Below are 14,765 nucleotides of genomic sequence, written 5' to 3' on the forward strand. Positions count from 1 at the left end.
AGTCATTTTCCAGCACCTTCCTTGAGGTAAGTACTTGGTGGAGCTGGAATAGTATTATTGTTCCCCAGTCACTGTCCAGGACTAAATCTGAGTAGGGGACACATTTTTATAAATATTATTTTCAAATTTTTCTTAAAAATAAAATTGTTTTTTTTACCTTCTGTTGGTGCAAAATGTGTAATTCGACTGAAAATAAAGGCTGTAGACAACTTTCAGAAAGTGTGTAAAATATTTAGCGTTTCTAAATAAATATTTGTTTAGAGGCTATCGTTAGTATTGTTAGTGAATGTTATTGGGCAAGTTTACACTTACTTCTCTGGTTAGATGGTAGTGTTTAGAACTGGCTGTGACTCTCTCTCGAATGATCTCATTGGCATGTGTAGTCATGATAAAAGTCAGTATACCACTGAACACAAAATACTAGACAGCTGATTTTATATGTTTTTTTAGATTTTCGATAATTCACAGTAAAATATGTTTTGGAATTTATTTTCTAGTGTGATTTACATTCTTACTTTAAAATATATATATATATTTTATTAGTACATAGTTATACAATCATATATACAATTATTAGTTCATAAATGAAAAAGCATACAAATGAACTGAAAATATAAAAGAAAAAGGAAAAAAGTATAAGAATTATGCAAATTTTATTAGTTTATCCCACGCCCACCCCTTCCAGTCTTGACCCCACCCACCCCGTCCATAAGGAGTTGGCCACAATCAATTGGCTGTTGGTTTAAAAGGAAAATAAAACTAAAAATACAACATCCTAAAGAACACAGTTTTGAGTTTTACTAATGCCTCTCAAGCCAGCTAGTAAGTGGAGCCCAATTTTTAAGGCCTTTAGATCGAACCCGCAATCCCCTTTTTTCATATATAGCTTTCTCAAAATTATAATTTGCCAATAGCCGAGAAAGCCATTGATGAAACCTAGGGAGAGTTGGGTCCAGCCAAGCCGAAGCCAGGCATAAACGTAATATCGCCATGCCAATAAATATGAGTTTTTCTCCTGGCTTCCCTTGTAATTGCGGGTCTACCCCAAGTCCGATCATAGATGGGGAGAGGGAATACTCAGCCCCAAATACCTCCTTAAAGAACTTAGAGATTTCCTGTTTAAATGCTTAAAGAATTACATGAATTAAACATATGATTTAAATCCGCCTGAAATATTGCACATCGGGGACATTGTGTTCCTTTTCCAGTCCCCCATTTAGAGATATTTTTGGGGGTATAATAGAGTGAAAAACAGGATTTATAGTATTGTGCCTGGAGTCACACCGGAATTGAGATTTTCTGTGCTAATTTGGCTGAATAATAAAAAAAGGTTTGCCTGAATTCCTAAGTCTATTTTCCATTTTGCAGCTCGTGCCTCCATATCATCCGGCATTAATGAATTAAAAAAACTATAAAAATCCCGCTAGAAAGCGGTCTATTTTTCCTTAACCTATCCATCATATAATTATTGGCAAAGCCGATTGAGCCTCCCCTTTTTTACTAAGAAAATCTCAAATTTGAAGATATTTATAGAAATCTCTCCGATCTAAATTGTATGTTCCTTAAGATTATCAAAACTTACTATATTGGTTAAAGAATAGAAATCACCAAGTTTGGATAGGCCGACATCACACCACCTTGTGATAATTGGATCTTTAAAAATTTCTGGAAGATTAGGATTATTACCTATCGGTGTGTAATAATTCATTCGGCCCAACCCTAGCAATTTCCGAACTAGTCTCATGATTCTATGGCCTCCTATTAATGTTTTGAAACGGACCTTCTTGTAATGGCTATCATTCAAAAATCTCCAAAGCTACCCCCATGCATCTTTACCCATTATAAGTTCAATAGGCGTTGGTATTTCCACCGTTATACTATCTCTGGGTTATTCAGATATAAGGGTTAAATTAAATAATAAAGTGATGGCCCAATAGTATAGTTTTATATTTGGTAAAGCCAAACGGCCCCTTTCTCTTGGCAAAGATACAAATTTATACGCTCTTCTAGGCTTCTCATATGCCCAAATAAAGTGAAAAAATATCTCCTCAATTTTTTTCAAACAGGTAGTAGAACATTCTAAAGGAATTGCCCTTAAAAAATACAAACATTTAGGCAAAAAAAGCATTTTAATTATGTTGCATCTACCAATAATCGACAAGTGTAGATTATGTAATCTCATTAATTAAATTTTGGTTTTAGCAATCATAGGACCAATGTTACCATCAACAATTTTATCCACATTAGCCAGAATATCAACTCCAAGATATGTTGCCTTCTCTACCTGTCTAGTGCTAATAGCCATGCTGATGTTATTTCAGACAATTTGGATTTTAGTGCTATCAAGAGAATACCCCGAGATTTTCCCAAATCTTGCTGCTTCCGCCTCTATCTCAGCCATAGCTGTTTCAGGATCAGGGGTAGCTATGGTAATGTCGTTGGCGTAAACCAAAGTTTTAGTCTTCCCACCTGGGGATTCTATAGGTCTAATGCTCCTGTTATTTTCAAATTGCCGTAAAAAGGGGTCAATATATAGAGCAAATAACAACTGAGAGCTCGGGCAACCCTGTCAAGTACCTCTAGTTATTTCAAATGAATCTGTAAGAACACTATTTACAAAAAGTCTTGCACTAGGATGGAAATAAAGCATCTTAAAAGCCTGTATAAGCCCTTTACCTACTCCAACCCTTGCGAGTGACAAGAATTTTAGAGTTCTATTGGTGATTTATGTTTTTTTATAAAAACGATGATTTTTGCCTTTGTCCAGGACTGCGGTGTTTTTCCCCCTTTAAATACATGTAGGATTAATTGTAGCATCAAATCTTTCAATTGTGGGGCAAATTTTTTTATAAAACTCTAGATATATGTTATCTACACCTGTGGCTTTTCCACTCGGAAGACTATTAATACAGAGCAAAATGTACACCCACTGGGGAATTCTTTCAAGTTGCTGTTGATCCTCTTGGGAAAATTGTAACACTAAATCTTGATTAAGATATGAAGTAGCATCTCTCGGGTGATCAAGGATATCCTCATGATATAGGGTTTGATAGCATGAATAGAACACCTTACAAATGCCGTCTGGGTCCGTAATTCTCCCTCTTACAGGATCATTAATCTCGGATATTATATTCCGTGTTGTTCTTTGTCTAGCTCTAGTTGCAAGGTGGTGCCCGACTTGCACACTACATTCATATGCCTTTTCGTGCCACACAGATAATCTATCTGCAGCTCTCTTGGCTATTGTTTCAAGAATTGTCGACTTGGCTACCATCACTTTTATATGTGCTTCTGAAGCATCTCCACCCTCCCGGAGTGCTAGAATCAGATCTTTTTCTGCGGTAGCCAAGCTACTTTGCATATCATCAAGCAAACGTCGCTTTTCCTTGTTCATACTTAGCGAAAAGCTATGGGTTTCCCTCCGTATTCCCGCTTTCAGCGTGTCCCAAACTATATCCACCCCAGCGCTCCCTATATTTTCCTCAAAAAATTGGGGTATCCACTTCCTCATATGATCACAGTATTCCTCATTCAGAAGTAGTGATCGTTCAAAGCTCCAGTTAGATTTATGCATAATTCTAGACCCTACCCCCTTAAGTTCTACTATTAAAGGATTGTGATCTGCCAATATGCACGGAGCTTTCTCAATTGAGCATGAATGAAGAATAGAATCTGAAGCTAAAATAAACTCTAATCTTACATGTTTATTATGTGGAAAAGAAAAAAAGTAAAACCCGGGTCCATAGGGTTCTGCCGATTCCAGATATCAGAAAGTGCATGCTCGTGACACAGTGTCCTTAAAGCTCTAAAAACCTTAGGTTTCTGACCATTATAGCCCCTGTCATTATCATGGGTTATTATTTTGACTAGCGGGCAGATTTATATTGAAGTCCCGACAAATAATTATGGGTAGCGGCCAAGTAGCTAATTCATTATTTATATGGTCAAATAGTGCTGGATCATCTAAAGTACTTCTATAAATTTTGCAAATTGTAATTGGGTCCCCATTATCCCTACGACATTCTGTGATTACCCACCTCCCATTTTGATCCGCTATAGTAAAGTGAATAGAGCGATTAGCTGTCAAGATTGCTACCCCCGTGTCTTTGAATTTTGTGTCGTGGCCCCTACCAATGTAAATCCAAGTGTTTCCAACAAGTGTATCAGTGCTCTTTCAAGATGTGTTTCCTGCACGCACATAACATCGTAACCCCACCGCAGTATTCCGCTGTTTTTTAATATCGTTAAGGCCACACATATTAATTGTTGCTATACGCAATTTACTCATTGATTATAATATTTCCACCCTTAATAACACAAACCAAATATTCCAAAACCAGCCCCCAAAGTGCCAACCCCTTCCCCCCTTCCCCCACCCCTATACCGCCCGCCCTCAGACCCTAACCCCCCTCCCACCACCTACCACTGAGGTTACCTGGCACATGTTGAGCCAGGAAGAGGGGATCTGAGCGGTCAAACCCCCAAGCTACTCCCCGGTACAATACCTCTACCTTAACTGTGACTCTAAGGTACCACCCTGTTTAAATCACAGTAATAATCCTTATTTTGTTTGTATTCCAACACATAAACAGACTCTCTCATCATGAATCAAAAATACCAAGTATACCCCCTCTCCCGCCCAAAGAAAAAGAAAAAGGAAAATGGAGTCGAAAAGTATAGCCAATATTAGCTTCAACACAGTTGTAATCAAAAAATTGTTCTTAAGTCTTAAGCCACTAGCTTTGTCTTATTTGTGAGCTGTGATCTCTCGCAGATACGCTTGGGCCTGAATTTCTGATGCAAAACTACGTGTGGAGCCCTTAAATATGACCTTTAGACGGGCAGGATTCTGGAGATAGACTGGTGCACCCAGTTGTTGGAATGGCGCAAAAAGTTGTCTCATCCTCCATCTGCGTTCCACAGTGGCATGAGCAAAATTAGGCCAGGTAAAAAAGGAAATGCCATTAAGATCTTTCTTGTTTGCGGGTCTTGCGAGGTCATAGAGCAGCTGTCGCAAAAGAAAGTTGTCAAAATATATTAGCATAGCTCGTGGGTATTGCGAGGAGGAAGTAGGTCGCTTAGATGGTGTTAGTGGGAAACGATGTACTCGTTGTATTTCATTTTCCCAGCCCCATGAGTGTAAATCCAGGGAAAGCTCCCTTTAAGAGTGTGATCATAAAAGTCTTAGGGTTGCTCCCCTCCACTCCCTCCGCAATACCAAGAACACGTAGATTATTATGACATAGTCTTTTTTCTTGCTCCTCGACTTTGAGCATAAGGTCTTTGACTATGCCATCATGTTCCTCTCCTTGCGTTTTCAAGGTGACAATATCTTTCTCAAGAGTTTTGGTGTGTATTTCTACTGAGGCCATTCTAGCCGTAATTTCAAAGCATATCTTGCCCACTTTCCTTATAGTACCTTGAAGTTTTGCGTGGCAAGCCGCAACATTCAGCTATCTATCTTGACCTCCTCTTGAAAGTTCTTGATAGATTGTAGCACTTCTGTCGAAGTGGGTTTGCTTTTGGGATCAGCTGCTCCATCGGCTATATTTCCTGAAGATGTATGGTTCTCTTTTGAGCACATCGTTGGCTCTGTCAGAGCTGATAGCTGTGATGCAGAATAGTCCCATCTGAGATCCATTGTGCTACCCTGATCAGAGGTTTCGCATTTCTTGTGTCGACTAGATTTCTTCCTCAGAATTTTCTTCTGTGTGTAAGCTTTCTTCGATAGCTTTAGATCTGTACTAGTACTGTCCCAGGTCTGACTTCCTCCTTCGCTATTGACGGACACATTTTCATCCAAGATCTCAGATTCATCCATAACCGAATACAATTTGTCTAAGTTATCAGATGTTTTAGGCGGAAGAGCAGGGTTTTTTTCCTTATCAGTTCCACTAAGGGACACCATATCCCTATTTATTATATCGCTCTTCTCGGTTGCAATGTAATTATGGTTTTGATGGTCATCAAGGGGCAGGGGATTGCAAGTTTATAACTATTATCTTCCTGAGCCATCCCAAGACTAGTAGCTGGACTTGACTGCAACATTGGTGTTCTAATCTCCATTGCATTTTTAAAAGGCAGCCCGACCTCCATAGATCCTGTCTGGTCATTCGGACCCCCTGTTTCAGCCACTTCACCCGCCATCGCGTTATGCATTTTCCCATCAATCGGGGCAAATATGTTAGAGATAAGAGGTTGTCTGCCCTCTGTAGTTTGACCAATATCTGGGCCTTTAGTGTTCTTTGGTTGTATTTTTTTCCCCTTGTTTAGCAGTCCACCCGATTTTTCTGTGGAATTAATTTTTTCACTCTGTTCCCTATTTTTCGCTCCACGAGTGTCAGGGTGTTTTTGGCGATGTTCAGCTGCTGCAAGGTTAGTCTGTAATAGTTAATTCCCCGGCAAACCCGTCAGGTGTGCCCTTTTGATTTTACTTGCTTTTGCCCCCCGCCCTACCATCCTTACTTGTTCAGCTTCAGCATGTTGCATACAATGTATCCTTCATAACCTGACTATTGTCTGGAGAACACCGCGGCTCCTGTGTGTCAGTATCCCTTCCCTCGCGCTCGGCAGGATTCTGTAGATCGCCGATAGAGCCACCAGGGAGCACGTTTCAGAGGAAAACCGCGGCAGGGCAGTGAATGTCAAGGATGCAGGAGCCGAGCGAATCGAAGGCGCCGTGACCCAGGGGAAACACTCCAGTGCTGCACACATCAAAGAACGCTCTTTCCGCCCAAGAATCATCACAAACTGCAAGTATCGAGGTTGCTCCATAAGGCGAATTGTTTTAAAGGATATTTTGAAGCATTTTAATATATCAGATCAGGGTTTTAAACTTTCTTTACGGACCCGACCGGCGGAGCTGCAGCAACGGCGACTACTCAGACGCCATCTTGCCTCTGTGATTTACATTCTTACTGAATGCATGATTAATTTGTTTGTTGGCAAAAATGTGTTTTTGACCTTTTTCACATTTTATGATAGGCATTCTGGTTGGGGACACGCAACATATATCAGGTTGAAATGAGGGGAGGAGTAGCATGCTCATGTCAAAAATATTAAAGTATTTTCTTCATCTGGTTGCTCTATGATGCCATGTGTTTTCTAATATTTATTTGATTCAGTAAAAGTGTACAAAAAACATTTTCTGAGGTAAGTACACATGCAGGCAGAATAGTAATTTTGTCCCCGGTCATTTTCCAGTACCTTCCCTGAGGTAAATACTCAGAAGAGTTGGAATTGTAATTTTGCCCCAGTCATTGTCCAGCACATTACCTGAGGTTAGTACCTGGTGGAGTTGGAATAGTAATTTTGTTCCCCAGTCACTGTCCAGTACCAAATCTAGGTAGGTGAAACATTTTATTTTTATAAATAAGATTTTCACAATTTTCTTAAAAATAAAATCGTTTTTTTACATTCTGTTGGTGTAATATTTGTACTTTAACTGAAAATGAAGGCTGTAGAGAACTTTCAGAGAGTGTGTAGAATATTTAACATTTCTGAATAAATATTTGTTTTGAGGCCATCCTTAATATTGTTAGTGAATGTTATTGGTCAAGTTTTTACTTCTCTAGTTTGATGACAGTGTTTGGAACTGGCTGTGGCTCTCTCTCTCCTGATCTCAATGGTGTGTGTAGTCACGATAGAAGTCAGTATACCACTGAACGCAAAATGCTAGACAGCTTATTTTAAATGTTTTTGGGGATATCCAATAATTCACAGTAGAATATGTTTTGGAATTTATTTTGTAGTGCCATTTAAATTATTACTGAATTTATGATTAATTTGTTTGTTGGCAAAAATGTGTTTTTGACCTTCTTCAAATTTTACGACATTCTGGTTGGGGAAAAGTGACATATATTCGGTCGAAAAGTGACATATATTAGGTCGAAACTTTGATTCTTTATAGGGGCCCAAGTAGTTATGTAGATCCATTGAGCACAGGCGGGGTGGGCTTTATAGGGGCCCAAGTAGTTATGTAGGTCCATTGAGCACAGGCGGGGTGGGATCCTTTTTGTCACTGGGGTGAGCTATGCCCAGTGTCACTGATTCGAAGTGGCTCCTAAGTTAAATATCATGGGCATTGTCCGTGCTCCTAATGTCATTTGCCATGCTCCTAATTTGAGGCCCAGATGGATGGTTCGTAGGAGGGAGAGTTTGCAATCACAACGGCGGCCCCCTCCCGCCTTCACCAGGGAGTGGTCTTCTGCCACTACGTCCCCCAATAGGTATACCCCACACAATGATCTGTGACATTCTGTTTTTGTTGGGGCTGTTTTTGTTAATGGGACTTGTCTTTGGCAGATTGGGGATGCTGAAGTGGGCGGGGGGAGGGTATGGTTTGTTTCAATTTAACGTTAGAGGTACGGTGATCAGAACATACGTTGCAGGTTGTGTCCGCACCAATAGATGCACTGACTATCAACCACCCACTAATCAGGGGGTGTTGACCACTCTTAGAAATGTGAAATGGGTGAAACGTATAAGTGCATAACGTGGAATGTGCGGGGTCTCAACACCCCCAAGAAAATCCGCCAAGTGTAAACATACTTAGATAGACACAGTGTGCAAGTCGCCTTATTGCAGGAAACACACTTGAGTAAAGACACAGAAGACAGGGTAGCACACAGGTGGGCAAGTTACCGTCTAGCGTCATCCTACTCTAGCTATTCCAGATGGGTGCTAATCCAGATCAAAAAAGGGTGTATCATTCTCGCCCATACATACCTGCATAAATGTCGAAGGATGCTGGGCTATGATTCAGGGCAAGATGAGTTTGTCCTTAGTCAGGATTATTAACATGTACGGCCCTGTGGTGGACGACCCTACACCCTATCTACACATGCTTAATGTTTTGCGCTTGTGGCCGGAATCCGCAGTCCTATGGGGAGGCGACTTGAATACCCACCTCAACCCACAAGTAGATAAATCCAACCCGTCAGGTGCGCGCACTATTAAAGTGGCTCAGTGTGTTCGGGAAGCCATGGAGGAAATGGGTTTGGTGGACGTTTGGCGCCTGCAAAACATGGAGGTCCTAGAAGGCACACATGTTACCCCTGCATATAATAGTTGGTCTCGACTAGACTACTGGCTGCTGAACGAAGATGCTAATGGGTGGGTCACACATGTCAAGATCCTGCCGCGCACATTGTCAGATCACAACCCTGTCAGCTTAAGTATCTGCATCCCCACAAGCCCACACCGTCCTTTCACCTGGCGATTCCGAGCTGAGGCATTACTTGATCCTCTCTATAATGACGCCATAAGGACGGCTATCACACAATATTTTGACTCAAATGTGGGCTCAGTGGATAGTCAGGCCACACTGTGGGAAGCATTTAAAGTAACGATACGGGAAGTGTGTATCAGTACCACAGCGGGGATTCTATGGGACATTAGAGGACAGCTGTCAAAAACAGAGAAGGCCCTAGGGAAACTGGAGAAGCAGTATGTTGACACACCATCTGCAAAATCGCTAGCGCGTGTCAACAAACTTTTGACAGAATACAACTATACAGAATACACAGCTGAAACAGAGGCAAAATACATATCAAAGCGCCATGTGGCCCGTGCATATGGTGAAGGAGGCCGTCCTGGCCAGAACTTGGCCTCTAAGCTGCGATTCCGGGTTGATCACCATCAGATAGACCACTTAATTGACCCTCATGGTGGGGCACATTTTACTCCTCAAGCAAATGTAAATCAATTCAGGCTATTCTACTCTGATATGTACACCACAGGGGTGGGATGGATGACACGGCACTGGACAAATATCTCTCAGACATAGCTTGCGCATGGCTGTTGGATGCCCATAGGGAGTCTCTAAGTCAGCCCCTAGACGAAACTGATGTGAGGGAAGCTATTCTCTTTTTCCCTAATAACAAAGCCCTGTGGAACAGCGAGTCTCACCTTCAGATTACAGCTGCACAATGCAAATGAATGCTTATTAATGCTGTTCTATGGGCTGCATGAGGCAGCTCCCACATTCCTGGGGTGGACCGGGGTAAACAGGCTCTTCCCGGGCAGTCCTTCTCTCCACCTCCGCTTCCTATCACGGGGAAAGTATGTTTCAGTGGAAAAAAGTATTGTCGAGAGATCTGTGGCTGCCGGGAGCATAGGGGTGTGAGAAACTAATCTCAGGGTAAGGTGCTCTCTGCACATTGACTCACAAGCACTCCCACACCCAACACACAGAAGCACTTCACTTTACTGAGAAAGGGGCATGCGCGGCAGTCTCTACCTACACGTAGTACAGGTGAAGGCAAGCTTTACTAAGTGCATGCGGGCTTCCGTAGAATTGTGTACGCAGCTCTAGCTTCAACTAAAGCAAGGAATCACGGAACATACACAAACCAAAAGAGGCGTGGCCTGACAAACACACAAGCCATGCTCCCCTGTCCACTCAAACGCAAACCCGTATTCCCTCTCCAAAAAATACCTCTCACGAGCCCCCCAACACACCACCATGATCCCACTTAACACATACGCTTCCTGCTTCATCCTTCTACACAACCATCTCCGTAAAGTGAGCCCGATCCCTTCATAGTGACAAACTACAAGATCCCGTCTTGTAGAGCCATAAATCATATAATCTATGATCACTTAAAGCAAAATGATAATAACTGACTACTCTCCACTTTAAGATTGCGGTTTTGCACGTACTTTTTATTGTATTGCTCATATTGGTCTTTTTTAAAAATGTATCACTTTTTAATTCATTTGTATTGTACAGAACAAAATGCTCAAATGTTGAATTGTACATATTGAGAGCTAATTTATGAATATGCAAAGAAAAACGATAACAAATCGACTTCTTTCCCCCCTAAGATTGCTATTTTGCACATATTTCTATTGTATCGCCTATACGAGTCATTTTTAAAACTGTATTTTCTCTTTTAATTCACATGTTTTTGTATTGTACAAATGTTGAAATGTAAAATTGCACATGCTTTTATGGTTTGAAATTAACTTACCAAATAAAGCTTATTTGATTGATTGATTGACAAACACACAGAATCTGAGAATAGGCAAGCCAGAGGCATGACAAAAAGTCAGAAATGCACACTAATTGCAGGGTATTCCATTTGCCAAACCTGGGTCTGTGGGTGCCATTTTAGTCCACAATTTTCTATTGTCGATGCCCACCCATGCCTCCGACGCACCCCGAGGTGATCGCAGCTCGACCAATACCTCACCTCTTGCAAGCACATTCAGAAACAGAAACAAGCATGGATAGCGGCTATGTAGGAGGAGGTGGGGCTTTAGGTCTGGCTAGGGGGGAGAACAGACATGAGTCATCTACGGGGACACATTGAGGACGCAGTCGGAGTCGAGAGCGATGCAGGAAACAATCAAAGCACGCACCATGGGAGGAAACAATGAAAATACAATAAGCGAGCGACCCGCACCCATGCATATTTACTGTACAGTGCAGACCCCAGTTACAGGAAGGAAAAAGAGTTCTCCAAAGAACAATTACGCTGTGTAAGCATAAGAAGACTGTAGATAGTCAGTGCTGCTTCCGGAATAAACGGAAGTTAATATTGGGGCAACTGCCAATGAAAAGGTATCTAACAAGAGCAATGCCACAGTTAAACTAATGGCAAGCGGCAGGACAATTTTCCCGGCAATGGGCGGAGTTTCACCCAACATTCAGATTACTTGATGTCTCCAAGAGACAGCGTATGCGCTGCCTAGGCGGGACCTAAAAAAACGACCTCAATCCCTTAACAGCCACGGTGTACATCGCTGTTTCTAGTGGTCTTTTCACAGTTTTTATTTTGCTAATAGATGAGCTTCTTTGAACTCTTGTTGACCCATAAAACCAATTATATTTTTTTCTTCACTTTAAGTCCTGTTGTTTGGTGCAAAATCGAGAGGGTGAAATCGCAATTAGTTTTGCACTTGTAAGAAACTTATGAAACATTACATGAAATGTCAGGGAAGCACTTGTCAGTATCTAATATGATGGTGGAGTGCAAGGGTTTACCTTGCATTCAAAAGTACAGGCAGGAGTTGGTTCAAGGAGAAAATGTCTCTCATGAGTATCTCAAGGACAAGTCTCACACGGCCAAAAAACTTTGCCCTCGCGTGATTTTATGAAATCTTACAAAATGAGCATATTGCGAATCTTTTTAATGTCTTGAGATTTTGAAAGGGTAAAACTATTCCCAAGTCTAATGCAATCTCTGCATCAATATCTGTTACTATGCTGAAGGTGGTAAATGTGAAGAGTCTTTAATTTCCTAACAAAATTGTTCAATACTTTGTTGCATTTCCTAAGCAGGCATTCATAAATCACGGAACAGTAATGAGAGAAGAGTCCTCAATCTAATGTGTGCAGATTTTAATCATGTGTGTGGCCTTCTAATAATTTTGCACAGTTTGTTGAAATAATCTTCCCGAGAGATAGTTTCAGCAAGCTTTTTCTATACAGGAAAACTGTTATAGAAGCTGCAAAAGAACACATTAAACAGCGGGTGGAATGCAGTCGCTCAGCGGCAGTTCACGGCCCTCTATTGGTGGTCCTCACCTCCAGGCAGAGTATGCACCTCGGCTCACTGCATTCATGCCTGTCACCCTAACCCACCCCCAGTCATCACACAAGGGCAGAGTATGGCCCCTGAATATTCCTGCTGATCACACAATGGACAGTAATCAAATGGCAGATATCTGTCATACCCTCAATTGCTACGCTAACTTCACCTTTTGCCACCATGATGCAAGCTTCAGGTCTTAAAACTGATGCACCAGGTTTGAGTCTATTAGTAATGCTCCCCTCGTAGGAGAGGACCTCAAGGCACATTGCTGGGCTATGACATCTCCAGCCTGGCAAAGTTCAGCTCAGGCAGCCAGGAGCCTGCGCATTTAGCACATGTCTATCTACTGGCTGCCTGACCTGAAAATAAAGAGTGTCTGTCAGACTGACCTTTGCTTAGTCTAACAGACACTATTTATGTTGGCCAAAAGGTGGGAGGCATGGCCCCTCTACCCTAAAAGAAAGGCTACTGCAAGAATCAGAATCTCTAAGTGCATAGGCACAGTCTCTGCGACATACGGAAGGGACACAAATCAGGAGCTGTAACAGGACAGTCAACCAGCAGGAGTTCAGTCCCACTGGACAACCTGTGACAGACTGAGGACTGAGAGCTGCAGCACACGCTGCTCAGGTAGCGCTGGAGAGCATCATGCATGCAGAGTGTTAGTGAGGTGAGGCTCTTTTCCTGCAGTTGCCCTAGCCTTTTCTAAGTGGCAGGAGTGGCAGGTGTAATGAGCTGTGGAAGTCATAGAGCATGAATCAATCCATTATGTATCTTTGCTCTTGTATGCTAGGGCAAAGTGCCCAGTGATGAGGTTGTCTTAGCACCCACCATAACCCAAACAAACTCTGCTGATGCAGGGTTAATCCCTCTCACACTCTAGAAACTGAAAGTTCCACCATGAGGTTGTGACAATGAATCTCTGCAGGAATTAGAACCATTGTGTATATTTTAGAGTGTCACCTTTCCTTTGCACCTTTACACTCTTAACGTAGTCAGAAAGAGAGATGGGCAAGTGAGAAAATTCAAGTAGAGAGACGGACTAGAGTCCTCACATTAAAATAATTCAATTACAAGATCTTTTAACAGAGAACTAGTGTGCAGTAGATACTCAGAACTCAAGGAGACACAAAGCCAGTCAAAAATTAATTGTTGAGCCAATGCTCCTATTTAAAAGAAAAGGTACTTTACTTTCAAAACACAACATAATACTTTACATAAATATCAAATAGCAACTATATCATGCACAGTTATCAATAACTAACTAAAGTGTGGCTGAAAAGTCAGTATTCATTTAGGCTGGTCGCATTGGTAATGTATCATTTACATACAACCAGTGCAAGTCAGGACTCATTGCTCATGGAGAAGCAGTGGCTAAGTTTCTTTATGACACACCTCTTGGATTCCCATCTACTGACTGTAGTTAGGTTTCTGGTAGAGCATAAATTGTCCAGAAATCAAAGTTCTCCCTGCATTATCGGAGAGTTCAAACTCTCTGACGGGGTGACCCAAAACAAAGGCACACAAGATGGAAGGGCCTACCCACTTAACTAGCTCTCAAACTCATAACTTCTTGTAGGTAACACTTTTGAGGCGAAACAGAGCAGGATGTGGGCAAGGGTTTTCCACACACTTAAAAGGGGAATTCCACACCCTAGAATCTGGTTGACTATGGAAACCATCAGAAAATATTGGACTGAGCCCTGCAACTCACATTGCTGCCTGATAGGCTTACTCCATCCTCCGTCTTATGTGCCACTCACGTGCTTGAGATTAAAATGGATTCCTGGTCTGGCACAATCATACTCAGCATATATTCTCCATGCAAATCATACTGCACATAGAAATGGTAAACTTCTATATCATCTGTGTTCCAGATTAATGCTTCGAAGGTTGCAGGTGACTGACAGATTAATGTAAACATAAGAGAAGCCAGTAGGCAACTCTGTCTGGCAGGTGACAGACAGCATGGTGACATGTAAAAAGACCTGTCCCACCACAATCTATTAATGCCCCCACTGTCAATCCTTCACAACCCGGTTAGATAATGGTAGTTACGCTCAGTAAAAGTGGGTACTTTTAGTGAGCACCTCAGAGCCCCACTCTGGGTCAAATTTCATGTCACAGTGGGCCTTCAGCGCTCACATATTTTTGTCCAGCATGCTCACACAATATTGTCATATATGCTACAGCCAAAAAATACAAAAACCATCAGAGACACTGGGC

Source organism: Triturus cristatus, chromosome 4_2 (genome assembly GCF_964204655.1).
Source record: "Triturus cristatus chromosome 4_2, aTriCri1.1, whole genome shotgun sequence".
NCBI lineage: Eukaryota > Metazoa > Chordata > Amphibia > Caudata > Salamandridae > Triturus > Triturus cristatus.